This window comes from Schistocerca gregaria, chromosome 2 (genome assembly GCF_023897955.1).
Source record: "Schistocerca gregaria isolate iqSchGreg1 chromosome 2, iqSchGreg1.2, whole genome shotgun sequence".
Lineage (NCBI taxonomy): Eukaryota > Metazoa > Arthropoda > Insecta > Orthoptera > Acrididae > Schistocerca > Schistocerca gregaria.
The window spans coordinates 968,188,573-968,214,751 of NC_064921.1; the positions used below are offsets into that span (position 1 = coordinate 968,188,573).

Here is a 26,179-nt window from a genome sequence, read left to right on the forward strand (position 1 = left end):
ACTCTGTGTTTTGCGATCGTTTCTAGAAATGTGTACGAGCTGGTAGTTGGAATTGTATATCCAGAATTTTAGCTAGGATCATGTAATGCAAATTGTTAATAGCCGTCCACACGTGATTGGGGAACGCTCCAAATGCTTATGCTTTTGCTACTAGGATTAATAACGGAACGTAAGGGGTTAAACTGCGAAAAGACGACCTCAGCTGCTGGTCCCAGTATCTCTCCGTTTTGGGTGCTGCATGCGCGTGCATTTAACAAACGTGCATGCGATGTACTAGTTCCTGGGAAACCAATAGAATCGTTATACGTGTCAGTCTTTAGATATAGATATAAGTAATCGAAGACGGCTTAATCCTGCTTCGTAGATTTACTTTCCACAAGACGCACTTGCCAGTATCATTGGCCGGTGGCACGACATGCAGTTTGTCCTGTTGCATGGTCTACTTTCAGAGACTCGCTAGTTTATCGTAGTGCTTGGTTGTCGCGAAAGTGAAAAGTGGGGCCTGTCCGGGATTCGAACACGGGACCTCCTGCACCCAAAGCAGGAATCATACCCCTAGACCAACAGGCCGCACAAGGAAGCATCTGTGCATCCCGCCACCTACTGAGATCTTGCCGCACTTGCTAGGTGCAGCATCCAATCTGGACCATATTCTCAAAGAGATTTCTTAATCCTACTCGTACAACATGAGCTGTGCTGAGGACCAGTGTATGTGAAGGCTGAAAGAGCTGCTTGAGTTGTGTAACAGTATGTCGATCGTGTGAAGTGCAAATGTTATCGTGTCACGCACCATCCGCCTACTACGTAGCGTTTTGTGACAGCACGCACTTTTCGACAGTACTCTGTGTCCATAGCTGTTTTCATAGCTAGGCTGCATCCAGCACAAAGCATTCACCATACGAAAGTGGCTGTTCCGCGAATTTGATTACCTGACCCTTTGACATCACTTCATGTACGAATAATGGCAAGAATTCTCGCTACATTCCAAGTTGCTCCCTCCACTTTCAGCCTACTTGGTTGCGTCATTAGCCACGCAAACACTTCCTGAGGACGCTACATGTAATAAATCGCAGCTTATCGGTTTAATGTCAAAATGCTGCTCAATTTAAGTCGGCTAGAGGCACCCGGTTCCATGGTGTAATGGTTAGCACTCTGGACTTTGAATCCAGCGATCCGAGTTCGAGTCTCGGTGGAACGTGACTCTGTGTTTTGCGATCGTTTCTAGAAATAGGTACGAGCTGGTAGTTGGAATTGTATACCCAGAATTTTAGCTAGGATCATGTAATGCAAATTGTTAATAGCCGTCCACACGTGATTGGGGAACGCTCCAAATGCTTATGCTTTTGCTACTAGGATTAATAACGGAACGTAAGGGGTTAAACTGCGAAAAGACGACCTCAGCTGCTGGTCCCAGTATCTCTCCGTTTTGGGTGCTGCATGCGCGTGCATTTAACAAACGTGCATGCGATGTACTAGTTCCTGGGAAACCAATAGAATCGTTATACGTGTCAGTCTTTAGATATCGATATAAGTAATCGAAGACGGCTTAATCCTGCTTCGTAGATTTACTTTCCACAAGACGCACTTGCCAGTATCATTGGCCGGTGGCACGACATGCAGTTTGTCCTGTTGCATGGTCTACTTTCAGAGACTCGCTAGTTTATCGTAGTGCTTGGTTGTCGCGAAGGTGAAAAGTAGGGCCTGTCCGGGATTTGAACACGGGACCTCCTGCACCCAAAGCAGGAATCATACCCCTAGACCAACAGGCCGCACAAGGAAGCATCTGTGCATCCCGCCACCTACTGAGATCTTGCCGCACTTGCTAGGTGCAGCATCCAATCTGGACCATATTCTCAAAGAGATTTCTTAATCCTACTCGTACAACATGAGCTGTGCTGAGGACCAGTGTATGTGAAGGCTGAAAGAGCTGCTTGAGTTGTGTAACAGTATGTCGATCGTGTGAAGTGCAAATGTTATCGTGTCACGCACCATCCGCCTACTACGTAGCGTTGTGTGACAGCACGCACTTTTCGACAGTACTCTGTGTCCATAGCTGTTTTCATAGCTAGGCTGCATCCAGCACAAAGCATTCACCATACGAAAGTGGCTGTTCCGCGAATTTGATTACCTGACCCTTTGACATCACTTCATGTACGAATAATGGCAAGAATTCTAGCTACATTCCAAGTTGCTCCCACCACTTCCAGCCTACTTGGTTGCGTCATTAGCCACGCAAACACTTCCTGAGGACGCTACATGTAATAAATCGCAGCTTATCGGTTTAATGTCAAAATGCTGCTCAATTTAAGTCGGATAGAGGCACCCGGTTCCATGGTGTAATGGTTAGCACTCTGGACTTTGAATCCAGGGATCCGAGTTCGAGTCTCGGTGGAACCTGACTCTGTGTTTTGCGATCGTTTCTAGAAATGTGTACGATCTGGTAGTTGGAATTGTATATCCAGAATTTTAGCTAGGATCATGTAATGCAAATTGTTAATAGCCGCCCACACGTGATTGTGGAACGCTCCAAATGCTTATGCTTTTGCTACTAGGATTAATAACGGAACGTAAGGGGTTAAACTGCGAAAAGACGACCTCAGCTGCTGGTCCCAGTATCTCTCCGTTTTGGGTGCTGCATGCGCGTGCATTAAACAAACGTGCATGCGATGTACTAGTTCCTGGGAAACCAATAGAATCGTTATACGTGTCAGTCTTTAGATATAGATATAAGTAATCGAAGACGGCTTAATCCTGCTTCGTATATTTACTTTCCACAAGACGCACTTGCCAGTATCATTGGCCGGTGGCACGACATGCAGTTTGTCCTGTTGCATGGTCTACTTTCAGAGACTCGCTAGTTTATCGTAGTGCTTGGTTGTCGCGAAAGTGAAAAGTAGGGCGTGTCCGGGATTTGAACCCGGGACCTCCTGCACCCAAAGCAGGAATCATACCCCTAGACCAACAGGCCGCACAAGGAAGCATCTGTGCATCCCGCCACCTACTGAGATCTTGCCGCACTTGCTAGGTGCAGCATCCAATCTGGACCATATTCTCAAAGAGATTTCTTAATCCTACTCCTACAACATGAGCTGTGCTGAGGACCAGTGTATGTGAAGGCTGAAAGAGCTGCTTGAGTTGTGTAACAGTATGTCGATCGTGTGAAGTGCAAATGTTATCGTGTCACGCACCATCCGCCTACTACGTAGCGTTGTGTGACAGCACGCACTTTTCGACAGTACTCTGTGTCCATAGCTGTTTTCATAGCTAGGCTGCATCCAGCACAAAGCATTCACCATACGAAAGTGGCTGTTCCGCGAATTTGATTACCTGACCCTTTGACATCACTTCATGTACGAATAATGGCAAGAATTCTCGCTACATTCCAAGTTGCTCCCTCCACTTTCAGCCTACTTGGTTGCGTCATTAGCCACGCAAACACTTCCTGAGGACGCTACATGTAATAAATCGCAGCTTATCGGTTTAATGTCAAAATGCTGCTCAATTTAAGTCGGCTAGAGGCACCCGGTTCTATGGTGTAATGGTTAGCACTCTGGACTTTGAATCCAGCGATCCGAGTTCGAGTCTCGGTGGAACGTGACTCTGTGTTTTGCGATCGTTTCTAGAAATGTGTACGAGCTGGTAGTTGGAATTGTATACCCAGAATTTTAGCTAGGATCATGTAATGCAAATTGTTAATAGCCGTCCACACGTGATTGGGGAACGCTCCAAATGCTTATGCTTTTGCTACTAGGATTAATAACGGAACGTAAGGGGTTAAACTGCGAAAAGACGACCTCAGCTGCTGGTCCCAGTATCTCTCCGTTTTGGGTGCTGCATGCGCGTGCATTTAACAAACGTGCATGCGATGTACTAGTTCCTGGGAATCCAATAGAATCGTTATACGTGTCAGTCTTTAGATATAGATATAAGTAATCGAAGACGGCTTAATCCTGCTTCGTAGATTTACTTTCCACAAGATGCACTTGCCAGTATCATTGGCCGGTGGCACGACATGCAGTTTGTCCTGTTGCATGGTCTACTTTCAGAGACTCGCTAGTTTATCGTAGTGCTTGGTTGTCGCGAAAGTGAAAAGTAGGGCCTGTCCGGGATTTGAACCCGGGACCTCCTGCACCCAAAGCAGGAATCATACCCCTAGACCAACAGGCCGCACAAGGAAGCATCTGTGCATCCCGCCACCTACTGAGATCTTGCCGCACTTGCTAGGTGCAGCATCCAATCTGGACCATATTCTCAAAGAGATTTCTTAATCCTACTCCTACAACATGAGCTGTGCTGAGGACCAGTGTATGTGAAGGCTGAAAGAGCTGCTTGAGTTGTGTAACAGTATGTCGATCGTGTGAAGTGCAAATGTTATCGTGTCACGCACCATCCGCCTACTACGTAGCGTTGTGTGACAGCACGCACTTTTCGACAGTACTCTGTGTCCATAGCTGTTTTCATAGCTAGGCTGCATCCAGCACAAAGCATTCACCATACGAAAGTGGCTGTTCCGCGAATTTGATTACCTGACCCTTTGACATCACTTCATGTACGAATAATGGCAAGAATTCTAGCTACATTCCAAGTTGCTCCCTCCACTTTCAGCCTACTTGGTTGCGTCATTAGCCACGCAAACACTTCCTGAGGACGCTACATGTAATAAATCGCAGCTTATCGGTTTAATGTCAAAATGCTGCTCAATTTAAGTCGTCTAGAGGCACCCGGTTCCATGGTGTAATGTTTAGCACTCTGGACTTGAATCCAGCGATCCGAGTTCGAGTCTCGGTGGAACCCTGACTCTGTGTTTTGCGATCGTTTCTAGAAATGTGTACGAGCTGGTAGTTGGAATTGTATATCCAGAATTTTAGCTAGGATCATGTAATGCAAATTGTTAATAGCCGTCCACACGTGATTGGGGAACGCTCCAAATGCTTATGCTTTTGCTACTAGGATTAATAACGGAACGTAAGGGGTTAAACTGCGAAAAGACGACCTCAGCTGCTGGTCCCAGTATCTCTCCGTTTTGGGTGCTGCATGCGCGTGCATTTAACAAACGTGCATGCGATGTACTAGTTCCTGGGAATCCAATTGAATCGTTATACGTGTCAGTCTTCAGATATAGATATAAGTAATCGAAGACGGCTTAATCCTGCTTCGTAGATTTACTTTCCACAAGACGCACTTGCCAGTATCATTGGCCGGTGGCACGACATGCAGTTTGCCCTGTTGCATGGTCTACTTTCAGAGACTCGCTAGTTTATCGTAGTGCTTGGTTGTCGCGAAAGTGAAAAGTAGGGCCTGTCCGGGATTTGAACCCGGTACCTCCTGCACCCAAAGCAGGAATCATACCCCTAGACCAACAGGCCGCACAAGGAAGCATCTGTGCATCCCGCCACCTACTGAGATCTTGCCGCACTTGCTAGGTGCAGCATCCAATCTGGACCATATTCTCAAAGAGATTTCTTAATCCTACTCCTACAACATGAGCTGTGCTGAGGACCAGTGTATGTGAAGACTGAAAGAGCTGCTTGAATTGTGTAACAGTATGTCGATCGTGTGAAGTGCAAATGTTATCGTGTCACGCACCATCCGCCTACTACGTAGCGTTGTGTGACAGCACGCACTTTTCGACAGTACTCTGTGTCCATAGCTGTTTTCATAGCTAGGCTGCATCCAGCACAAAGCATTCACCATACGAAAGTGGCTGTTCCGCGAATTTGATTACCTGACCCGTTGACATCACTTCATGTACGAATAATGGCAAGAATTCTCGCTACATTCCAAGTTGCTCCCTCCACTTTCAGCCTACTTGGTTGCGTCATTAGCCACGCAAACACTTCCTGAGGACGCTACATGTAATAAATCGCAGCTTATCGGTTTAATGTCAAAATGCTGCTCAATTTAAGTCGGCTAGAGGCACCCGGTTCTATGGTGTAATGGTTAGCACTCTGGACTTTGAATCCAGCGATCCGAGTTCGAGTCTCGGTGGAACGTGACTCTGTGTTTTGCGATCGTTTCTAGAAATGTGTACGAGCTGGTAGTTGGAATTGTATACCCAGAATTTTAGCTAGGATCATGTAATGCAAATTGTTAATAGCCGTCCACACGTGATTGGGGAACGCTCCAAATGCTTATGCTTTTGCTACTAGGATTAATAACGGAACGTAAGGGGTTAAACTGCGAAAAGACGACCTCAGCTGCTGGTCCCAGTATCTCTCCGTTTTGGGTGCTGCATGCGCGTGCATTTAACAAACGTGCATGCGATGTACTAGTTCCTGGGAATCCAATAGAATCGTTATACGTGTCAGTCTTTAGATATAGATATAAGTAATCGAAGACGGCTTAATCCTGCTTCGTAGATTTACTTTCCACAAGATGCACTTGCCAGTATCATTGGCCGGTGGCACGACATGCAGTTTGTCCTGTTGCATGGTCTACTTTCAGAGACTCGCTAGTTTATCGTAGTGCTTGGTTGTCGCGAAAGTGAAAAGTAGGGCCTGTCCGGGATTTGAACCCGGGACCTCCTGCACCCAAAGCAGGAATCATACCCCTAGACCAACAGGCCGCACAAGGAAGCATCTGTGCATCCCGCCACCTACTGAGATCTTGCCGCACTTGCTAGGTGCAGCATCCAATCTGGACCATATTCTCAAAGAGATTTCTTAATCCTACTCCTACAACATGAGCTGTGCTGAGGACCAGTGTATGTGAAGGCTGAAAGAGCTGCTTGAGTTGTGTAACAGTATGTCGATCGTGTGAAGTGCAAATGTTATCGTGTCACGCACCATCCGCCTACTACGTAGCGTTGTGTGAAAGCACGCACTTTTCGACAGTACTCTGTGTCCATAGCTGTTTTCATAGCTAGGCTGCATCCAGCACAAAGCATTCACCATACGAAAGTGGCTGTTCCGCGAATTTGATTACCTGACCCTTTGACATCACTTCATGTACGAATAATGGCAAGAATTCTAGCTACATTCCAAGTTGCTCCCTCCACTTTCAGCCTACTTGGTTGCGTCATTAGCCACGCAAACACTTCCTGAGGACGCTACATGTAATAAATCGCAGCTTATCGGTTTAATGTCAAAATGCTGCTCAATTTAAGTTGTCTAGAGGCACCCGGTTCCATGGTGTAATGTTTAGCACTTTGGACTTGAATCCAGCGATCCGAGTTCGAGTCTCGGTGGAACCCTGACTCTGTGTTTTGCGATCGTTTCTAGAAATGTGTACGAGCTGGTAGTTGGAATTGTATATCCAGAATTTTAGCTAGGATCATGTAATGCAAATTGTTAATAGCCGTCCACACGTGATTGGGGAACGCTCCAAATGCTTATGCTTTTGCTACTAGGATTAATAACGGAACATAAGGGGTTAAACTGCGAAAAGACGACCTCAGCTGCTGGTCCCAGTATCTCTCCGTTTTGGGTGCTGCATGCGCGTGCATTTAACAAACGTGCATGCGATGTACTAGTTCCTGGGAAACCAATAGAATCGTTATACGTGTCAGTCTTTAGATATAGATATAAGTAATCGAAGACGGCTTAATCCTGCTTCGTAGATTTACTTTCCACAAGACGCACTTGCCAGTATCATTGGCCGGTGGCACGACATGCAGTTTGTCCTGTTGCATGGTCTACTTTCAGAGACTCGCTAGTTTATCGTAGTGCTTGGTTGTCGCGAAAGTGAAAAGTAGGGCCTGTCCGGGATTTGAACCCGGGACCTCTTGCACCCAAAGCAGGAATCATACCCCTAGACCAACAGGCCGCACAAGGAAGCATCTGTGCATCCCGCCACCTACTGAGATCTTGCCGCACTTGCTAGGTGCAGCATCCAATCTGGACCATATTCTCAAAGAGATTTCTTAATCCTACTCCTACAACATGAGCTGTGCTGAGGACCAGTGTATGTGAAGGCTGAAAGAGCTGCTTGAGTTGTGTAACAGTATGTCGATCGTGTGAAGTGCAAATGTTATCGTGTCACGCACCATCCGCCTACTACGTAGCGTTGTGTGACAGCACGCACTTTTCGACAGTACTCTGTGTCCATAGCTGTTTTCATAGCTAGGCTGCATCCAGCACAAAGCATTCACCATACGAAAGTGGCTGTTCCGCGAATTTGATTACCTGACCCTTTGACATCACTTCATGTACGAATAATGGCAAGAATTCTAGCTACATTCCAAGTTGCTCCCTCCACTTTCAGCCTACTTGGTTGCGTCATTAGCCACGCAAACACTTCCTGAGGACGCTACATGTAATAAATCGCAGCTTATCGGTTTAATGTCAAAATGCTGCTCAATTTAAGTCGGCTAGAGGCACCCGGTTCCATGGTGTAATGGTTAGCACTCTGGACTTTGAATCCAGCGATCCGAGTTCGAGTCTCGGTGGAACCTGACTCTGTGTTTTGCGATCGTTTCTAGAAATGTGTACGAGCTGGTAGTTGGAATTGTATATCCAGAATTTTAGCTAGGATCATGTAATGCAAATTGTTAATAGCCGTCCACACGTGATTGGGGAACGCTCCAAATGCTTATGCTTTTGCTACTAGGATTAATAACGGAGCGTAAGGGGTTAAACTGCGAAAAGACGACCTCAGCTGCTGGTCCCAGTATCTCTCCGTTTTGGGTGCTGCATGCGCGTGCATTTAACAAACGTGCATGCGATGTACTAGTTCCTGGGAAACCAATTGAATCGTTATACGTGTCAGTCTTTAGATATAGATATAAGTAATCGAAGACGGCTTAATCCTGCTTCGTAGATTTACTTTCCACAAGACGCACTTGCCAGTATCATTGGCCGGTGGCACGACATGCAGTTTGTCCTGTTGCATGGTCTACTTTCAGAGACTCGCTAGTTTATCGTAGTGCTTGGTTGTCCCGAAAGTGAAAAGTAGGGCCTGTCCGGGATTTGAACCCGGTACCTCCTGCACCCAAAGCAGGAATCATACCCCTAGACCAACAGGCCGCACAAGGAAGCATCTGTGCATCCCGCCACCTACTGAGATCTTGCCGCACTTGCTAGGTGCAGCATCCAATCTGGACCATATTCTCAAAGAGATTTCTTAATCCTACTCCTACAACATGAGCTGTGCTGAGGACCAGTGTATGTGAAGACTGAAAGAGCTGCTTGAGTTGTGTAACAGTATGTCGATCGTGTGAAGTGCAAATGTTATCGTGTCACGCACCATCCGCCTACTACGTAGCGTTGTGTGACAGCACGCACTTTTCGACAGTACTCTGTGTCCATAGCTGTTTTCATAGCTAGGCTGCATCCAGCACAAAGCATTCACCATACGAAAGTGGCTGTTCCGCGAATTTGATTACCTGACCCTTTGACATCACTTCATGTACGAATAATGGCAAGAATTCTAGCTACATTCCAAGTTGCTCCCTCCACTTTCAGCCTACTTGGTTGCGTCATTAGCCACGCAAACACTTCCTGAGGACGCTACATGTAATAAATCGCAGCTTATCGGTTTAATGTCAAAATGCTGCTCAATTTAAGTCGGCTAGAGGCACCCGGTTCCATGGTGTAATGGTTAGCGCTCTGGACTTTGAATCCAGCGATCCTAGTTCGAGTCTCGGTGGTACCTGACTCTGTGTTTTGCGATCGTTTCTAGAAATGTGTACGAGCTGGTAGTTGGAATTGTATATCCAGAATTTTAGCTAGGATCATGTAATGCAAATTGTTAATAGCCGTCCACACGTGATTGGGGAACGCTCCAAATGCTTATGCTTTTGCTACTAGGATTAATAACGGAACGTAAGGGGTTAAACTGCGAAAAGACGACCTCAGCTGCTGGTCCCAGTATCTCTCCGTTTTGGGTGCTGCATGCGCGTGCATTTAACAAACGTACATGCGATGTACTAGTTCCTGGGAATCCAATAGAATCGTTATACGTGTCAGTCTTTAGATATAGATATAAGTAATCGAAGACGGCTTAATCCTGCTTCGTAGATTTACTTTCCGCAAGACGCACTTGCCAGTATCATTGGCCGGTGGCACGACATGCAGTTTGTCCTGTTGCATGGTCTACTTTCAGAGACTCGCTAGTTTATCGTAGTGCTTGGTTGTCGCGAAAGTGAAGTGTAGGGCCTGTCCCCGATTTGAACCCGGGACCTCTTGCACCCAAAGCAGGAATCATACCCCTAGACCAACAGGCCGCACAAGGAAGCATCTGTGCATCCCGCCACCTACTGAGATCTTGCCGCACTTGCTAGGTGCAGCATCCAATCTGGACCATATTCTCAAAGAGATTTCTTAATCCTACTCCTACAACATGAGCTGTGCTGAGGACCAGTGTATGTGAAGGCTGAAAGAGCTGCTTGAGTTGTGTAACAGTATGTCGATCGTGTGAAGTGCAAATGTTATCGTGTCACGCACCATCCGCCTACTACGTAGCGTTGTGTGACAGCACGCACTTTTCGACAGTACTCTGTGTCCATTGCTGTTATCATAGCTAGGCTGCATCCAGCACAAAGCATTCACCATAAGAAAGCGGCTGTTCCGCGAATTTGATTACCTGACTCTTTGACATCACTTCATGTACGAATAATGGCAAGAATTCTAGCTACATTCCAAGTTGCTCCCTCCACTTTCAGCCTACTTGGTTGCGTCATTAGCCACGCAAACACTTCCTGAGGACGCTACATGTAATAAATCGCAGCTTATCGGTTTAATGTCAAAATGCTGCTCAATTTAAGTCGGTTAGAGGCACCCGGTTCCATGGTGTAATGGTTAGCACTCTGGACTTTGAATCCAGCGATCCGAGTTCGAGTCTCGGTGGAACCTGACTCTGTGTTTTGCGATCGTTTCTAGAAATGTGTACGAGCTGGTAGTTGGAATTGTATATCCAGAATTTTAGCTAGGATCATGTAATGCAAATTGATAATAGCCGTCCACACGTGATTGGGGAACGCTCCAAATGCTTATGCTTTTGCTACTAGGATTAATAACGGAACGTAAGGGGTTAAACTGCGAAAAGACGACCTCAGCTGCTGGTCCCAGTATCTCTCCGTTTTGGGTGCTGCATGCGCGTGCATTTAACAAACGTGCATGCGATGTACTAGTTCCTGGGAAACCAATAGAATCGTTATACGTGTCAGTCTTTAGATATAGATATAAGTAATCGAAGACGGCTTAATCCTGCTTCGTAGATTTACTTTCCACAAGACGCACTTGCCAGTATCATTGGCCGGTGGCACGACATGCAGTTTGTCCTGTTGCATGGTCTACTTTCAGAGACTCGCTAGTTTATCGTAGTGCTTGGTTGTCGCGAAAGTGAAAAGTAGGGCGTGTCCGGGATTTGAACCCGGGACCTCCTTCACCCAAAGCAGGAATTATACCCCTAGACCAACAGACCGCACAAGGAAGCAGGTGTGCACCCCGACAACTACTAAGATCTTGCCGCACTTGCTAGTCGCAGCATCCAATATGGACCATATTCTCAAAGAGATTTCTTAATCCTACTCCTACAACATGAGCTGTGCTGAGGACCAGTGTATGTGAAGGCTGAAAGAGCTGCTTGAGTTGTGTAACAGTATGTCGATCGTGTGAAGTGCAAATGTTATCGTGTCACGCACCATCCGCCTACTACGTAGCGTTGTGTGACAGCACACACTTTTCGACAGTACTCTGTGTCCATAGCTGTTTTCATAGCTAGGCTGCATCCAGCACAAAGCATTCACCATACGAAAGTGGCTGTTCCGCGAATTTGATTACCTGACCCTTTGACATCACTTCATGTACGAATAATGGCAAGAATTCTAGCTACATTCCAAGTTGCTCCCTCCACTTTCAGCCTACTTGGTTGCGTCATTAGCCACGCAAACACTTCCTGAGGACGCTACATGTAATAAATCGCAGCTTATCGGTTTAATGTCAAAATGCTGCTCAATTTAATTCGGCTGGAGGCACCCGGTTCCATGGTGTAATGGTTAGCGCTTTGGACTTTGAATCCAGCGATCCGAGTTCGAGTCTCGGTGGAACCTGACTCTGTGTTTTGCGATCGTTTCTAGAAATGTGTACGAGCTGGTAGTTGGAACTGTATATCCAGAATTTTAGCTAGGATCATGTAATGCAAATTGTTAATAGCCGTCCACACGTGATTTGTTAACGCTCCAAATGCTTATGCTTTTGCTACTAGGATTAATAACGGAACGTAAGGGGTTAAACTGCGAAAAGAAGACCTCAGCTGCTGGTCCCAGTATCTCTCCGTTTTGGTTGCTGCATGCGCGTGCATTTAACAAACGTGCATGCGATGTACTAGTTCCTGGGAAACCAATAGAATCGTTATACGTGTCAGTCTTTAGATATAGATATAAGTAATCGAAGACGGCTTAATCGTGCTTCGTAGATTTACTTTCCACAAGACGCACTTGCCAGTATCATTGGCCGGTGGCACGACATGCAGTTTGTCCTGTTGCATGGTCTACTTTCAGAGACTCGCTAGTTTATCGTAGTGCTTGGTTGTCGCGAAAGTGAAAAGTAGGGCGTGTCCGGGATTTGAACCCGGTACCTCCTTCACCCAAAGCAGGAATCATACCCCTAGACCAACAGACCGCACAAGGAAGCAGGTGTGCACCCCGACAACTACTAAGATCTTGCCGCACTTGCTAGTCGCAGCATCCAATATGGACCATATTCTCAAAGAGATTTCTTAATCCTACTCCTACAACATGAGCTGTGCTGAGGACCAGTGTATGTGAAGGCTGAAAGAGCTGCTTGAGTTGTGTAACAGTATGTCGATCGTGTGAAGTGCAAATGTTATCGTGTCACGCACCATCCGCCCACTACATAGCGTTGTGTGACAGCACACACTTTTCGACAGTACTCTGTGTCCATAGCTGTTTTCATAGCTAGGCTGCATCCAGCACAAAGCATTCACCATACGAAAGTGGCTGTTCCGCGAATTTGATTACCTGACCCTTTGACATCACTTCATGTACGAATAATGGCAAGAATTGTAGCTACATTCCAAGTTGCTCCCTCCACTTTCAGCCTACTTGGTTGCGTCATTAGCCACGCAAACACTTCCTGAGGACGCTACATGTAATAAATCGCAGCTTATCGGTTTAATGTCAAAATGCTGCTCAATTTAAGTCGGCTAGAGGCACCCGGTTCCATGGTGTAATGGTTAGCACTCTGGACTTTGAATCCAGCGATCCGAGTTCGAGTCTCGGTGGAACGTGACTCTGTGTTTTGCGATCGTTTCTAGAAATGTGTACGAGCTGGTAGTTGGAATTGTATATCCAGAATTTTAGCTAGGATCATGTAATGCAAATTGTTAATAGCAGTCCACACGTGATTTGTTAACGCTCCAAATGCTTATGCTTTTGCTACTAGGATTAATAACGGAACGTAAGGGGTTAAACTGCGAAAAGACGACCTCAGCTGCTGGTCCCAGTATCTCTCCGTTTTGGGTGCTGCATGCGCGTGCATTTAACAAACGTGCATGCGATGTACTAGTTCCTGGGAAACCAATAGAATCGTTATACGTGTCAGTCTTTAGATATAGATATAAGTAATCGAAGACGGCTTAATCCTGCTTCGTAGATTTACTTTCCACAAGACGCACTTGCCAGTATCATTGGCCGGTGGCACGACATGCAGTTTGTCCTGTTGCATAGTCTACTTTCAGAGACTCGCTGGTTTATCGCAGTGCTTGGTTGTCGCGAAAGTGAAAAGTAGGGCCTCTCCGGGATTTGAACTCGGGACCTCCTGCACCCAAAGCAGGAATCATACCCCTAGACCAACAGGCCGCACAAGGAAGCATCTGTGCATTCCGCCACCTACTGAGATCTTGCCGCACTTGCTAGGTGCAGCATCCAATCTGGACCATATTCTCAAAGAGATTTCTTAATCCTACTCGTACAACAAGAGCTGTGCTGAGGACCAGTGTATGTGAAGGCTGAAAGAGCTGCTTGAGTTGTGTAACAGTATGTCGATCGTGTGAAGTGCAAATGTTATCGTATCACGCACCATCCGCCTACTACGTGGCGTTGTGTGACAGCACGCACTTTTCGACAGTACTCTGTGTCCATAGCTGTTTTCACAGCTAGGCTGCATCCAGCACAAAGCATTCACCATACGAAAGTGGCTGTTCCGCGAATTTGATTACCTGACCCTTTGACATCACTTCATGTACGAATAATGGCAAGAATTCTAGCTACATTCCAAGTTGCTCCCTCCACTTTCAGCCTACTTGGTTGCTTCATTAGCCACGCAAACACTTCCTGAGGACGCTACATGTAATATATCGCAGCTTATCGGTTTAATGTCAAGATGCTGCTCAATTTAAGTCTGCTAGAGGCACCCGGTTCCATGGTGTAATGGTTAGCACTCTGGACTTTGAATCCAGCGATCCGAGTTCGAGTCTCGGTGGAACCTGACTCTGTGTTTTGCGATCGTTTCTAGAAATGTGTACGAGCTGGTAGTTGGAATTGTATATCCAGAATTTTAGCTAGGATCATGTAATGCAAATTGATAATAGCCGTCCACACGTGATTGGGGAACGCTCCAAATGCTTATGCTTTTGCTACTAGGATTAATAACGGAACGTAAGGGGTTAAACTGCGAAAAGACGACCTCAGCTGCTGGTCCCAGTATCTCTCCGTTTTGGGTGCTGCATGCGCGTGCATTTAACAAACGTGCATGCGATGTACTAGTTCCTGGGAAACCAATAGAATCGTTATACGTGTCAGTCTTTAGATATAGATATAAGTAATCGAAGACGGCTTAATCCTGCTTCGTAGATTTACTTTCCACAAAACGCACGTGCCAGTATCATTGGCCGGTGGCACGACATGCACTTTGTCCTGTTGCATGGTCTACTTTCAGAGACTCGCTAGTTTATCGTAGTGCTTGGTTGTCGCGAAAGTGAAAAGTATGGCCTGTCCGGGATTTGAACCCGGGACCTACTGCACCCAAAGCAGGAATCATACCCCTAGACCAACAGGCCGCACAAGGAAGCATCTGTGCATCCCGCCACCTACAGAGATCTTGCCGCACTTGCTAGGTGCAGCATCCAATCTGGACCATATTCTCAAAGAGATTTCTTAATCCTACGCCTACAACATGAGCTGTGCTGAGGACCAGTGTATGTGAAGGCTGAAAGAGCTGCTTGAGTTGTGTAACAGTATGTCGATCGTGTGAAGTGCAAATGTTATCGTGTCACGCACCATCCGCCTACTACGTCGCGTTGTGTGACAGAACGCACTTTTCGACAGGACTCTGTGTCCATAGCTGTTTTCATAGCTAGGCTGCATCCAGCACAAAGCATTCACCATACGAAAGTGGCTGTTCCGCGAATTTGATTACCTGACCCTTTGACATCACTTCATGTACGAATAATGGCAAGAATTCTAGCTACATTCCAAGTTGCTCCCTCCACTTTCAGCCTACTTGGTTGCGTCATTAGCCACGCAAACACTTCCTGAGGACGCTACATGTAATAAATCGCAGCTTATCGGTTTAATGTCAAAATGCTGCTCAATTTAAGTAGGCTAGAGGCACCCGGTTCCATGGTGTAATGGTTAGCACTCTGGACTTTGAATCCAGCGATCCGAGTTCGAGTCTCGGTGGAACGTGACTCTGTGTTTTGCGATCGTTTCTAGAAATGTGTACGAGCTGGTAGTTGGAATTGTATATCCAGAATTTTAGCTAGGATCATGTAATGCAAATTGTTAATAGCAGTCCACACGTGATTGGGGAACGCTCCAAATGCTTATGCTTTTGCTACTAGGATTAATAACGGAACGTAAGGGGTTAAACTGCGAAAAGACGACCTCAGCTGCTGGTCCCAGTATCTCTCCGTTTTGGGTGCTGCATGAGCGTGCATTTAACAAACGTGCATGCGATGTACTAGTTCCTGGGAAACCAATAGAATCGTTATACGTGTCAGTCTTTAGATATAGATATAAGTAATCGAAGACGGCTTAATCCTGCTTCGTAGATTTACTTTCCACAAGACGCACTTGCCAGTATCATTGGCCGGTGGCACGACATGCAGTTTGTCCTGTTGCATAGTCTACTTTCAGAGACTCGCTGGTTTATCGCAGTGCTTGGTTGTCGCGAAAGTGAAAAGTAGGGCCTCTCCGGGATTTGAACTCGGGACCTCCTGCACCCAAAGCAGTAATCATACCCCTAGACCAACAGGCCGCACAAGGAAGCATCTGTGCATTCCGCCACCTACTGAGATCTTGCCGCACTTGCTAGGTGCAGCATCCAATCTGGACCATATTCTCAAAGAGATTTCTTAATCCTACTCGTACAACAAGAGCTGTGCTGAGGACCAGTGTATGTGAAGGCTGAAAGAGCTGCTTGAGTTGTGTAACAGTATGTCGATCGTGTGAAGTGCAAATGTTATCGTGTCACGCACCATCCGCCTACTACGTAGTGTTGTGTGACAGCACACACTTTTCGACAGTACTCTGTGTCCATAGCTGTTTTCATAGCTAGGCTGCATCCAGCACAAAGCATTCACCATACGAAAGTGGCTGTTCTGCGAATTTGATTACCTGACCCTTTGACATCACTTCATGTACGAATAATGGCAAGAATTCTCGCTACATTCCAAGTTGCTCCCTCCACTTTCAGCCTACTTGGTTGCGTCATTAGCCACGCAAACACTTCCTGAGGACGCTACATGTAATAAATCGCAGCTTATCGGTTTAATGTCAAAATGCTGCTCAATTTAAGTCGGCTAGAGGCACCCGGTTCCATGGTGTAATGGTTAGCGCTCTGGACTTTGAATCCAGCGATCCGAGTTCGAGTCTCGGTGGAACCTGACTCTGTGTTTTGCGATCGTTTCTAGAAATGTGTACGATCTGGTAGTTGGAATTGTATATCCAGAATTTTAGCTAGGATCATGTAATGCAAATTGTTAATAGCTGTCCACACGTGATTTGTTAACGCTCCAAATGCTTATGCTTTTGCTACTAGGATTAATAACGGAACGTAAGGGGTTAAACTGCGAAAATACGACCTCAGCTGCTGGTCCCAGTATCTCTCCGTTTTGGGTGCTGCATGCGCGTGCATTTAACAAACGTGCATGCGATGTACTAGTTCCTGGGAAACCAATAGAATCGTTATACGTGTCAGTCTTTAGATATAGATATAAGTAATCGAAGACGGCTTAATCCTGCTTCGTAGATTTACTTTCCACAAGACGCACTTGCCAGTATCATTGGCCGGTGGCACGACATGCAGTTTGTCCTGTTGCATGGTCTACTTTCAGAGACTCGCTAGTTTATCGTAGTGCTTGGTTGTCGCGAAAGTGAAAAGTAGTGCGTGTCCGGGATTTGAACCCGGGACCTCCTTCACACAAAGCAGGAATCATACCCCTAGACCAACAGACCGCACAAGGAAGCAGGTGTGCACCCCGACAACTACTAAGAGCTTGCCGCACTTGCTAGTCGCAGCATCCAATATGGACCATATTCTCAAAGAGATTTCTTAATCCTACTCCTACAACATGAGCTGTGCTGAGGACCAGTGTATGTGAAGGCTGAAAGAGCTGCTTGAGTTGTGTAACAGTATGTCGATCGTGTGAAGTGCAAATGTTATCGTGTCACGCACCATCCGCCTACTACGTAGCGTTGTGTGACAGCACACACTTTTCGACAGTACTCTGTGTCCATAGCTGTTTTCATAGCTAGGCTGCATCCAGCACAAAGCATTCACCATACGAAAGTGGCTGTTCCGCGAATTTGATTACCTGACCCTTTGACATCACTTCATGTACGAATAATGGCAAGAATTGTAGCTACATTCCAAGTTGCTCCCTCCACTTTCAGCCTACTTGGTTGCGTCATTAGCCACGCAAACACTTCCTGAGGACGCTACATGTAATAAATCGCAGCTTATCGGTTTAATGTCAAAATGCTGCTCAATTTAAGTCGGCTAGAGGTACCCGTTTCCATGGTGTAATGGTTAGCGCTTTGGACTTTGAATCCAGCGATCCGAGTTCGAGTCTCGGTGGAACCTGACTCTGTGTTTTGCGATCGTTTCTAGAAATGTGTACGAGCTGGTAGTTGGAATTGTATATCCAGAATTTTAGCTAGGATCATGTAATGCAAATTGTTAATAGCCGTCCACACGTGATTTGTTAACGCTCCAAATGCTTATGCTTTTGCTACTAGGATTAATAACGGAACGTAAGGGGTTAAACTGCGAAAATACGACCTCAGCTGCTGGTCCCAGTATCTCTCCGTTTTGGGTGCTGCATGCGCGTGCATTTAACAAACGTGCATGCGATGTACTAGTTCCTGGGAAACCAATAGAATCGTTATACGTGTCAGTCTTTAGATATAGATATAAGTAATCGAAGACGGCTTAATCCTGCTTCGTAGATTTACTTTCCACAAGACGCACTTGCCAGTATCATTGGCCGGTGGCACGACATGCAGTTTGTCCTGTTGCATGGTCTACTTTCAGAGACTCGCTAGTTTATCGTAGTGCTTGGTTGTCGCGAAAGTGAAAAGTAGGGCGTGTCCGGGATTTGAACCCGGGACCTCCTGCACCCAAAGCAGGAATCATACCCCTAGACCAACAGGCCGCACAAGGAAGCATCTGTGCATCCCGACACCTACTGAGATCTTGCCGCACTTGCTAGGTGCAGCATCCAATCTGGACCATATTCTCAAAGAGATTTCTTAATCCTACTCCTACAACATGAGCTGTGCTGAGGACCAGTGTATGTGATGGCTGAAAGAGCTGCTTGAGTTGTGTGACAGTATGTCGATCGTGTGAAGTGCAAATGTTATCGTGTCACGCACCATACGCCCACTACGTAGCGTTGCGTGACAGCACGCACTTTTCGACAGTACCCTGTGTCCATAGCTGTTTTCATAGCTAGGCTGCTTCCAGCACAAAGCATCCACCATACGAAAGCGGCTGTTCCGCGATTTTGATTACCTGACCCTTAGACATCATTTCATGTACGAATACTGGCAAGAATTCTCGCTACATTCCAAGTTGCTCCCTCCACATTCAGCCTACTTGGTTGCGTCATTAGCCACGCAAACACTTCCTGAGGACGCTACATGCAATAAAACGCAGCTTATCGGTTTAATGTCAAGATGCTGCTCAATTTAAGTCTGCTAGAGGCACCCGGTTCCATGGTGTAATGGTTAGCACTCTGGACTTTGAATCCAGCGATCCGAGTTCGAGTCTCGGTGGAACCTGACTCTGTTTTGCGATCGTTTCTAGAAATGTGTACGAGCTGGTAGTTGGAATTGTATAACCAGAATTTTAGCTAGGATCATGTAATGCAAATTGTTAATAGCAGTCCACACGTGAATGGGGAACGCTCCAAATGCTTATGCTTTTGCTACTAGGATTAATAACGGAACGTAAGGGGTTCAACTGCGAGAAGACGACCTCAGCTGCTTGCCCCAGCATGTCTCCGTCTTGGGTGCTGCATGCGCGTGAATTTAACAAACGTGCATGCGATGTACTAGTTCCTGGGAAACGAATCGAATCGTTGTACGTGTCAGTCTTTAGGTATAGATACAAGTAATCGAAGACGGCTTAATCCTGCTCCGTAGATTGCTTTTCACAAGACGCACTTGCCAATATCATTGGCCGGTGGCCCGACACGCAGTTTGCCCTGTTGCATGGCTTACTTTCAGAGACTCGCTAGTTTATCGTATTGCTTGGTTGTCGCGAAAGTGAAAAGTAGGGCCTGCCCGGGAATTGAATCCGGGACCTCCTGCACCCAAAGCAGGAATAATACCCCTAGACCAACAGGCCGCACAAGGAAGCAGGTGTGCACCCCGCCACCTACTGAGATCTTGCCGCACTTGCTAGTTGCAGCATCCAATCTGGACCATATTCTGAAAGAGGTTTCTTAATCCGACTCCTACAACATGAGCTGTGCTGAGGACCAGTGTATGTGATGGCTGAAAGAGCTGCTTGAGTTGTGTGACAGTATGTCGATCGTGTGAAGTGCAAATGTTATCGTGTCACGCACCATCCGCCCACTAGGTGGCGTGGTGTGACAGCACGCACTTTTCGACAGTACTCTGTGTCCATAGCTGTTTTCATAGCTAGGCTGCTTCCAGCACAAGGCATCCACCATACGAAAGTGGCTGTTCCGCGATTTTGATTACCTGACCCTTAGACATCATTTCATGTACGAATACTGGCACGAATTCTCGCTACATTCCAAGTTGCTCCCTCCACTTTCAGCCTACTTGGTTGCTTCATTAGCCACGCAAACACTTCCTGAGGACGCTACATGCAATAAATCGCAGCTTATCGGTTTAATGTCAAGATGCAGCTCAATTTAAGTCTGCTAGAGGCACCCGGTTCCATGGTGTAATGGTTAGCACTCTGGACTTTGAATCCAGGGATCCGAGTTCGAGTCTCGGTGGAACCTGACTCTGTTTTGCGATCGTTTCTAGAAATGTGTACGAGCTGGTAGTTGGAATTGTATAACCAGAATTTTAGCTAGGATCATGTAATGCAAATTGTTAATAGCAGTCCACACGTGAATGGGGAACGCTCCAAATGCTTAAGCTTTTGCTACTAGGATTAATAACGGCACGTAAGGGGTTCAACTGCGAGAAGACGACCTCAGCTGCTTGCCCCAGCATCTCTCCGCCTTGGGTGCTGCATGCGCGTGAATTTAACAAACGTGCATGCGATGTACTAGTTCCTGGGAAACGAATCGAATCGTTGTACGTGTCAGTCTTTAGGTATAGATATAAGTAATCGAAGACGGCTTAATCCTGCTTCGTAGACTGCTTTTCACAAGACGCACTTGCCAATATCATTGGCCGGTGGCCCGACACGCAGTTTGCCCTGTTGCATGGCTTACTTTCAGAGACTCGCTAGTTTATCGTATTGCTTGGTTGTCGCGAAAGTGAAAAGTATGGCCTGCCAGGGATTTGAACCCGGGACCTCCTGCACCCAAAGCAGGAATAATACCCCTAGACCAACAGGCCGCACAAGGAAGCAGGTGTGCACCCCGCCACCTACTGAAATCTTGCCGCACTTGCTAGTTGCAGCATCCAATATGGACCATATTCTCAAAGAGGTTTCTTAATCCGACACCTACAACATGAGCTGTGCTGAGGACCAGTGTATGTGATGGCTGAAAGAGCTGCTTGAGTTGTGTGACAGTATGTCGATCGTGTGAAGTGCAAATGTTATCGTGTCACGCACCATCCGCCCACTAGGTGGCGTGGTGTGACAGCACGCACTTTTCGACAGTACTCTGTGTCCATAGCTGTTTTCATAGCTAGGCTGCTTCCAGCACAAGGCATCCACCATACGAAAGTGGCTGTTCCGCGATTTTGATTACCTGACCCTTAGACATCATTTCATGTACGAATACTGGCAAGAATTCACGCTACATTCCAAGTTGCTCCCTCCACTTTCAGCCTACTTGGTTGCGTCATTAGCCACGCAAACACTTCCTGAGGACGCTACATGCAATAAATCGCAGCTTATCGGTTTAATGTCAAGATGCAGCTCAATTTAAGTCTGCTAGAGGCACCCGGTTCCATGGTGTAATGGTTAGCACTCTGGACTTTGAATCCAGCGATCCGAGTTCGAGTCTCGGTGGAACCTGACTCTGTTTTGCGATCGTTTCTAGAAATGTGTACGAGCTGGTAGTTGGAATTGTATAACCAGAATTTTAGCTAGGATCATGTAATGCAAATTGTTAATAGCAGTCCACACGTGAATGGGGAACGCTCCAAATGCTTAAGCTTTTGCTACTAGGATTAATAACGGCACGTAAGGGGTTCAACTGCGAGAAGACGACCTCAGCTGCTTGCCCCAGCATCTCTCCGTCTTGGGTGCTGCATGCGCGTGAATTTAACAAACGTGCATGCGATGTACTAGTTCCTGGGAAACGAATCGAATCGTTGTACGTGTCAGTCTTTAGGTATAGATATAAGTAATCGAAGACGGCTTAATCCTGCTTCGTAGACTGCTTTTCACAAGACGCACTTGCCAATATCATTGGCCGGTGGCCCGACTCGCAGTTTGCCCTGTTGCATGGCTTACTTTCAGAGACTCGCTAGTTTATCGTATTGCTTGGTTGTCGCGAAAGTGAAAAGTATGGCCTGCCCGGGATTTGAACCCGGGACCTCCTGCACCCAAAGCAGGAATAATACCCCTAGACCAACAGGCCGCACAAGGAAGCAGGTGTGCACCCCGCCACCTACTGAAATCTTGCCGCACTTGCTAGTTGCAGCATCCAATATGGACCATATTCTCAAAGAGGTTTCTTAATCCGACACCTACAACATGAGCTGTGCTGAGGACCAGTGTATGTGATGGCTGAAAGAGCTGCTTGAGTTGTGTGACAGTATGTCGATCGTGTGAAGTGCAAATGTTATCGTGTCACGCACCATCCGCCCACTAGGTGGCGTGGTGTGACAGCACGCACTTTTCGACAGTACTCTGTGTCCATAGCTGTTTTCATAGCTAGGCTGCTTCCAGCACAAGGCATCCACCATACGAAAGTGGCTGTTCCGCGATTTTGATTACCTGACCCTTAGACATCATTTCATGTACGAATACTGGCAAGAATTCTCGCTACATTCCAAGTTGCTCCCTCCACTTTCAGCCTACTTGGTTGCGTCATTAGCCACGCAAACACTTCCTGAGGACGCTACATGCAATAAATCGCAGCTTATCGGTTTAATGTCAAGATGCAGCTCAATTTAAGTCTGCTCGAGGCACCCGGTTCCATGGTGTAATGGTTAGCACTCTGGACTTTGAATCCAGCGATCCGAGTTCGAGTCTCGGTGGAACCTGACTCTGTTTTGCGATCGTTTCTAGAAATGTGTACGAGCTGGTAGTTGGAATTGTGTAACCAGAATTTTAGCTAGGATCATGTAATGCAAATTGTTAATAGCAGTCCACACGTGAATGGGGAACGCTCCAAATGCTTATGCTTTTGCTACTAGGATTAATAACGGCACGTAAGGGGTTCAACTGCGAGAAGACGACCTCAGCTGCTTGCCCCAGCATCTCTCCGTCTTGGGTGCTGCATGCGCGTGAATTTAACAAACGTGCATGCGATGTACTAGTTCCTGGGAAACGAATCGAATCGTTGTACGTGTCAGTCCTTAGGTATAGATATAAGTAATCGAAGACGGCTTAATCCTGCTTCGTAGATTGCTTTTCACAAGACGCACTTGCCAATATCATTGGCCGGTGGCCCGACACGCAGTTTGCCCTGTTGCATGGCTTACTTTCAGAGACTCGCTAGTTTATCGTATTGCTTGGTTGTCGCGAAAGTGAAAAGTAGGGCCTGCCCGGGATTTGAACCCGGGACCTCCTGCACCCAAAGCAGGAATAATACCCCTAGACCAACAGGCCGCACAAGGAAGCAGGTGTGCACCCCGCCACCTACTGAGATCTTGCCGCACTTGCTAGTTGCCGCATCCAATCTGGACCATATTCTCAAAGATGTTTCTTAATCCGACTCCTACGACATGAGCTGTGCTGAGGACAAGTGTATGTGATGGCTGAAAGAGCTGCTTGAGTTTTTTGATAGTATGTCGATCGTGTGAAGTGCAAATGTTATCGTGTCACGCACCATCCGCCCACTACGTGGCGTTGTGTGACATCTCGCACTTTTCGACAGTACTCTGTGTCCATAGCTGTTTTCATAGCTAGGCTGCTTCCAGCACAAGGCATCCACCATACGAAAGTGGCTGTTCCGCGATTTTGATTACCTGACCCTTAGACATCATTTCATGTACGAATACTGGCACGAATTCTCGCTACATTCCAAGTTGCTCCCTCCACTTTCAGCCTACTTGGTTGCTTCATTAGCCACGCAAACACTTCCTGAGGACGCTACATGCAATAAATCGCAGCTTATCGGTTTAATGTGAAGATGCAGCTCAATTTAAGTCTGCTAGAGGCACCCGGTTCCATGGTGTAATGGTTAGCACTCTGGACTTTGAATCCAGCGATCCGAGTTCGAGTCTCGGTGGAACCTGACTCTGTTTTGCGATCGTTTCTAGAAATGTGTACGAGCTGGTAGTTGGAATTGTATATCCAGAATTTTAGCTAGGATCATGTAATGCAAATTGTTAATAGCAGTCCACACGTGAATGGGGAACGCTCCAAATGCTTATGCTTTTGCTACTAGGATTAATAACGGCACGTAAGGGGTTCAACTGCGAGAAGACGACCTCAGCTGCTTGCCCCAGCATCTCTCCGTCTTGGGTGCTGCATGCGCGTGAATTTAACAAACGTGCATGCGATGTACTAGTTCCTGGGAAACGAATCGAATCGTTGTACGTGTCAGTCTTTAGGTATAGATATAAGTAATCGAAGACGGCTTAATCCTGCTTCGTAGATTGCTTTTCACAAGACGCACTTGCCAATATCATTGGCCGGTGGCCCGACACGCAGTTTGCCCTGTTGCATGGCTTACTTTCAGAGACTCGCTAGTTTATCGTATTGCTTGGTTGTCGCGAAAGTGAAAAGTAGGGCCAGCCCTGGATTTGAATCCGGGACCTCCTGCACCCAAAGCAGGAATAATACCCCTAGACCAACAGGCCGCACAAGGAAGCAGATGTACACCCCGCCACCTACTGAGATCTTGCCGCACTTGCTAGTTGCAGCATCCAATCTGGACCATATTCTGAAAGAGGTTTCTTAATCCGACTCCTACAACATGAGCTGTGCTGAGGACCAGTGTATGTGATGGCTGAAAGAGCTGCTTGAGTTGTGTGACAGTATGTCGATCGTGTGAAGTGCAAATGTTATCGTGTCACGCACCATCCGCCCACTACGTAGCGTTGCGTGACAGCACGCACTTTTCGACAGTACTCTGTGTCCATAGCTGTTTTCATAGCTAGGCTGCTTCCAACACAAGGCATCCACCATACGAAAGTGGCTGTTCCGCGATTTTGATTACCTGACCCTTAGACATCATTTCATGTACGAATACTGGCACGAATTCTCGCTACATTCCAAGTTGCTCCCTCCACTTTCAGCCTACTTGGTTGCGTCATTAGCCACGCAAACACTTCCTGAGGACGCTACATGCAATAAATCGCAGCTTATCGGTTTAATGTCAAGATGCTGCTCAATTTAAGTCTGCTAGAGGCACCCGGTTCCATGGTGTAATGGTTAGCACTCTGGACTTTGAATCCAGCGATCCGAGTTCGAGTCTTGGTGGAACCTGACTCTGTTTTGCGATCGTTTCTAGAAATGTGTACGAGCTGGTAGTTGGAATTGTATAACCAGAATTTTAGCTAGGATCATGTAATGCAAATTGTTAATAGCAGTCCACACGTGAATGGGGAACGCTCCAAATGCTTAAGCTTTTGCTACTAGGATTAATAACGGCACGTAAGGGTTTCAACTGCGAGAAGACGACCTCAGCTGCTTGCCCCAGCATGTCTCCGTCTTGGGTGCTGCATGCGCGTGAATTTAACAAACGTGCATGCGATGTACTAGTTCCTGGGAAACGAATCGAATCGTTGTACGTGTCAGTCTTTAGGTATAGATATAAGTAATCGAAGACGGCTTAATCCTGCTTCGTAGATTGCTTTTCACAAGACGCACTTGCCAATATCATTGGCCGGTGGCCCGACACGCAGTTTGCCCTGTTGCATGGCTTACTTTCAGAGACTCACTAGTTTATCGTATTGCTTGGTTGTCGCGAAAGTGAAAAGTAGGGCCTGCCCGGGATTTGAACCCGGGACCTCCTGCACCCAAAGCAGGTATAATACCCCTAGACCAACAGGCCGCACAAGGAAGCAGGTGTGCACCCCGCCACCTACTGAGATCTTGCTGCACTTGCTAGTTGCAGCATCCAATCTGGACCATATTCTCAAAGATGTTTCTTAATCCGACTCCTACAACATGAGCTGTGCTGAGGACAAGTGTATGTGATGGCTGAAAGAGCTGCTTGAGTTTTTTGATAGTATGTCGATCGTGTGAAATGCAAATGTTATCGTGTCACGCACCATCCGCCCACTACGTGGCGTTGTGTGACAGCACGCACTTTTCGACAGTACTCTGTGTCCATAGCTGTTTTCATAGCTAGGCTGCTTCCAGCACAAGGCATCCACCATACGAAAGTGGCTGTTCCGCGATTTTGATTACCTGACCCTTAGACATCATTTCATGTACGAATACTGGCACGAATTCTCGCTACATTCCAAGTTGCTCCCTCCACTTTCAGCCTACTTGGT

At 46.8% G+C, this 26,179-nt stretch overlaps 32 non-coding genes across 32 annotated transcripts; 18 read left to right on the forward strand and 14 right to left on the reverse strand.

The window, feature by feature from the left end:
* Positions 1–498: 498 nt before the first annotated feature.
* Trnap-ugg (transfer RNA proline (anticodon UGG)) lies at positions 499–570 on the reverse strand. Its single transcript has one exon. It is a non-coding gene; the product is annotated as a tRNA-Pro (tRNA).
* A 556-nt stretch (positions 571–1,126) lies between these two features.
* Trnaq-uug (transfer RNA glutamine (anticodon UUG)) lies at positions 1,127–1,198 on the forward strand. The gene has a single exon. It is a non-coding gene; the product is annotated as a tRNA-Gln (tRNA).
* A 499-nt stretch (positions 1,199–1,697) lies between these two features.
* Positions 1,698–1,769, reverse strand: Trnap-ugg (transfer RNA proline (anticodon UGG)). Its single transcript has one exon. It is a non-coding gene; the product is annotated as a tRNA-Pro (tRNA).
* Positions 1,770–2,325: 556 nt separating this feature from the next.
* Positions 2,326–2,397, forward strand: Trnaq-uug (transfer RNA glutamine (anticodon UUG)). Its single transcript has one exon. It is a non-coding gene; the product is annotated as a tRNA-Gln (tRNA).
* Positions 2,398–2,896: 499 nt separating this feature from the next.
* Trnap-ugg (transfer RNA proline (anticodon UGG)) lies at positions 2,897–2,968 on the reverse strand. Its single transcript has one exon. It is a non-coding gene; the product is annotated as a tRNA-Pro (tRNA).
* A 556-nt stretch (positions 2,969–3,524) lies between these two features.
* Positions 3,525–3,596, forward strand: Trnaq-uug (transfer RNA glutamine (anticodon UUG)). The gene has a single exon. It is a non-coding gene; the product is annotated as a tRNA-Gln (tRNA).
* Positions 3,597–4,095: 499 nt separating this feature from the next.
* Positions 4,096–4,167, reverse strand: Trnap-ugg (transfer RNA proline (anticodon UGG)). The gene has a single exon. It is a non-coding gene; the product is annotated as a tRNA-Pro (tRNA).
* A 1,127-nt stretch (positions 4,168–5,294) lies between these two features.
* Trnap-ugg (transfer RNA proline (anticodon UGG)) lies at positions 5,295–5,366 on the reverse strand. Its single transcript has one exon. It is a non-coding gene; the product is annotated as a tRNA-Pro (tRNA).
* A 556-nt stretch (positions 5,367–5,922) lies between these two features.
* On the forward strand, positions 5,923–5,994 carry Trnaq-uug (transfer RNA glutamine (anticodon UUG)). Its single transcript has one exon. It is a non-coding gene; the product is annotated as a tRNA-Gln (tRNA).
* Positions 5,995–6,493: 499 nt separating this feature from the next.
* Positions 6,494–6,565, reverse strand: Trnap-ugg (transfer RNA proline (anticodon UGG)). The gene has a single exon. It is a non-coding gene; the product is annotated as a tRNA-Pro (tRNA).
* A 1,127-nt stretch (positions 6,566–7,692) lies between these two features.
* Trnap-ugg (transfer RNA proline (anticodon UGG)) lies at positions 7,693–7,764 on the reverse strand. The gene has a single exon. It is a non-coding gene; the product is annotated as a tRNA-Pro (tRNA).
* Positions 7,765–8,320: 556 nt separating this feature from the next.
* Trnaq-uug (transfer RNA glutamine (anticodon UUG)) lies at positions 8,321–8,392 on the forward strand. The gene has a single exon. It is a non-coding gene; the product is annotated as a tRNA-Gln (tRNA).
* Positions 8,393–8,891: 499 nt separating this feature from the next.
* Positions 8,892–8,963, reverse strand: Trnap-ugg (transfer RNA proline (anticodon UGG)). The gene has a single exon. It is a non-coding gene; the product is annotated as a tRNA-Pro (tRNA).
* A 1,755-nt stretch (positions 8,964–10,718) lies between these two features.
* Trnaq-uug (transfer RNA glutamine (anticodon UUG)) lies at positions 10,719–10,790 on the forward strand. Its single transcript has one exon. It is a non-coding gene; the product is annotated as a tRNA-Gln (tRNA).
* Positions 10,791–11,917: 1,127 nt separating this feature from the next.
* Trnaq-uug (transfer RNA glutamine (anticodon UUG)) lies at positions 11,918–11,989 on the forward strand. The gene has a single exon. It is a non-coding gene; the product is annotated as a tRNA-Gln (tRNA).
* A 1,127-nt stretch (positions 11,990–13,116) lies between these two features.
* Trnaq-uug (transfer RNA glutamine (anticodon UUG)) lies at positions 13,117–13,188 on the forward strand. Its single transcript has one exon. It is a non-coding gene; the product is annotated as a tRNA-Gln (tRNA).
* A 499-nt stretch (positions 13,189–13,687) lies between these two features.
* Positions 13,688–13,759, reverse strand: Trnap-ugg (transfer RNA proline (anticodon UGG)). Its single transcript has one exon. It is a non-coding gene; the product is annotated as a tRNA-Pro (tRNA).
* A 556-nt stretch (positions 13,760–14,315) lies between these two features.
* Positions 14,316–14,387, forward strand: Trnaq-uug (transfer RNA glutamine (anticodon UUG)). Its single transcript has one exon. It is a non-coding gene; the product is annotated as a tRNA-Gln (tRNA).
* Positions 14,388–14,886: 499 nt separating this feature from the next.
* Positions 14,887–14,958, reverse strand: Trnap-ugg (transfer RNA proline (anticodon UGG)). The gene has a single exon. It is a non-coding gene; the product is annotated as a tRNA-Pro (tRNA).
* Positions 14,959–15,514: 556 nt separating this feature from the next.
* Positions 15,515–15,586, forward strand: Trnaq-uug (transfer RNA glutamine (anticodon UUG)). Its single transcript has one exon. It is a non-coding gene; the product is annotated as a tRNA-Gln (tRNA).
* Positions 15,587–16,713: 1,127 nt separating this feature from the next.
* On the forward strand, positions 16,714–16,785 carry Trnaq-uug (transfer RNA glutamine (anticodon UUG)). The gene has a single exon. It is a non-coding gene; the product is annotated as a tRNA-Gln (tRNA).
* A 1,127-nt stretch (positions 16,786–17,912) lies between these two features.
* Trnaq-uug (transfer RNA glutamine (anticodon UUG)) lies at positions 17,913–17,984 on the forward strand. The gene has a single exon. It is a non-coding gene; the product is annotated as a tRNA-Gln (tRNA).
* A 499-nt stretch (positions 17,985–18,483) lies between these two features.
* Positions 18,484–18,555, reverse strand: Trnap-ugg (transfer RNA proline (anticodon UGG)). Its single transcript has one exon. It is a non-coding gene; the product is annotated as a tRNA-Pro (tRNA).
* Positions 18,556–19,111: 556 nt separating this feature from the next.
* Positions 19,112–19,183, forward strand: Trnaq-uug (transfer RNA glutamine (anticodon UUG)). The gene has a single exon. It is a non-coding gene; the product is annotated as a tRNA-Gln (tRNA).
* A 1,124-nt stretch (positions 19,184–20,307) lies between these two features.
* Positions 20,308–20,379, forward strand: Trnaq-uug (transfer RNA glutamine (anticodon UUG)). Its single transcript has one exon. It is a non-coding gene; the product is annotated as a tRNA-Gln (tRNA).
* A 1,124-nt stretch (positions 20,380–21,503) lies between these two features.
* Positions 21,504–21,575, forward strand: Trnaq-uug (transfer RNA glutamine (anticodon UUG)). Its single transcript has one exon. It is a non-coding gene; the product is annotated as a tRNA-Gln (tRNA).
* A 496-nt stretch (positions 21,576–22,071) lies between these two features.
* Positions 22,072–22,143, reverse strand: Trnap-ugg (transfer RNA proline (anticodon UGG)). Its single transcript has one exon. It is a non-coding gene; the product is annotated as a tRNA-Pro (tRNA).
* Positions 22,144–22,699: 556 nt separating this feature from the next.
* Positions 22,700–22,771, forward strand: Trnaq-uug (transfer RNA glutamine (anticodon UUG)). The gene has a single exon. It is a non-coding gene; the product is annotated as a tRNA-Gln (tRNA).
* Positions 22,772–23,267: 496 nt separating this feature from the next.
* Trnap-ugg (transfer RNA proline (anticodon UGG)) lies at positions 23,268–23,339 on the reverse strand. Its single transcript has one exon. It is a non-coding gene; the product is annotated as a tRNA-Pro (tRNA).
* A 556-nt stretch (positions 23,340–23,895) lies between these two features.
* Positions 23,896–23,967, forward strand: Trnaq-uug (transfer RNA glutamine (anticodon UUG)). Its single transcript has one exon. It is a non-coding gene; the product is annotated as a tRNA-Gln (tRNA).
* Positions 23,968–25,091: 1,124 nt separating this feature from the next.
* Trnaq-uug (transfer RNA glutamine (anticodon UUG)) lies at positions 25,092–25,163 on the forward strand. The gene has a single exon. It is a non-coding gene; the product is annotated as a tRNA-Gln (tRNA).
* A 496-nt stretch (positions 25,164–25,659) lies between these two features.
* Positions 25,660–25,731, reverse strand: Trnap-ugg (transfer RNA proline (anticodon UGG)). The gene has a single exon. It is a non-coding gene; the product is annotated as a tRNA-Pro (tRNA).
* Positions 25,732–26,179: the final 448 nt, after the last annotated feature.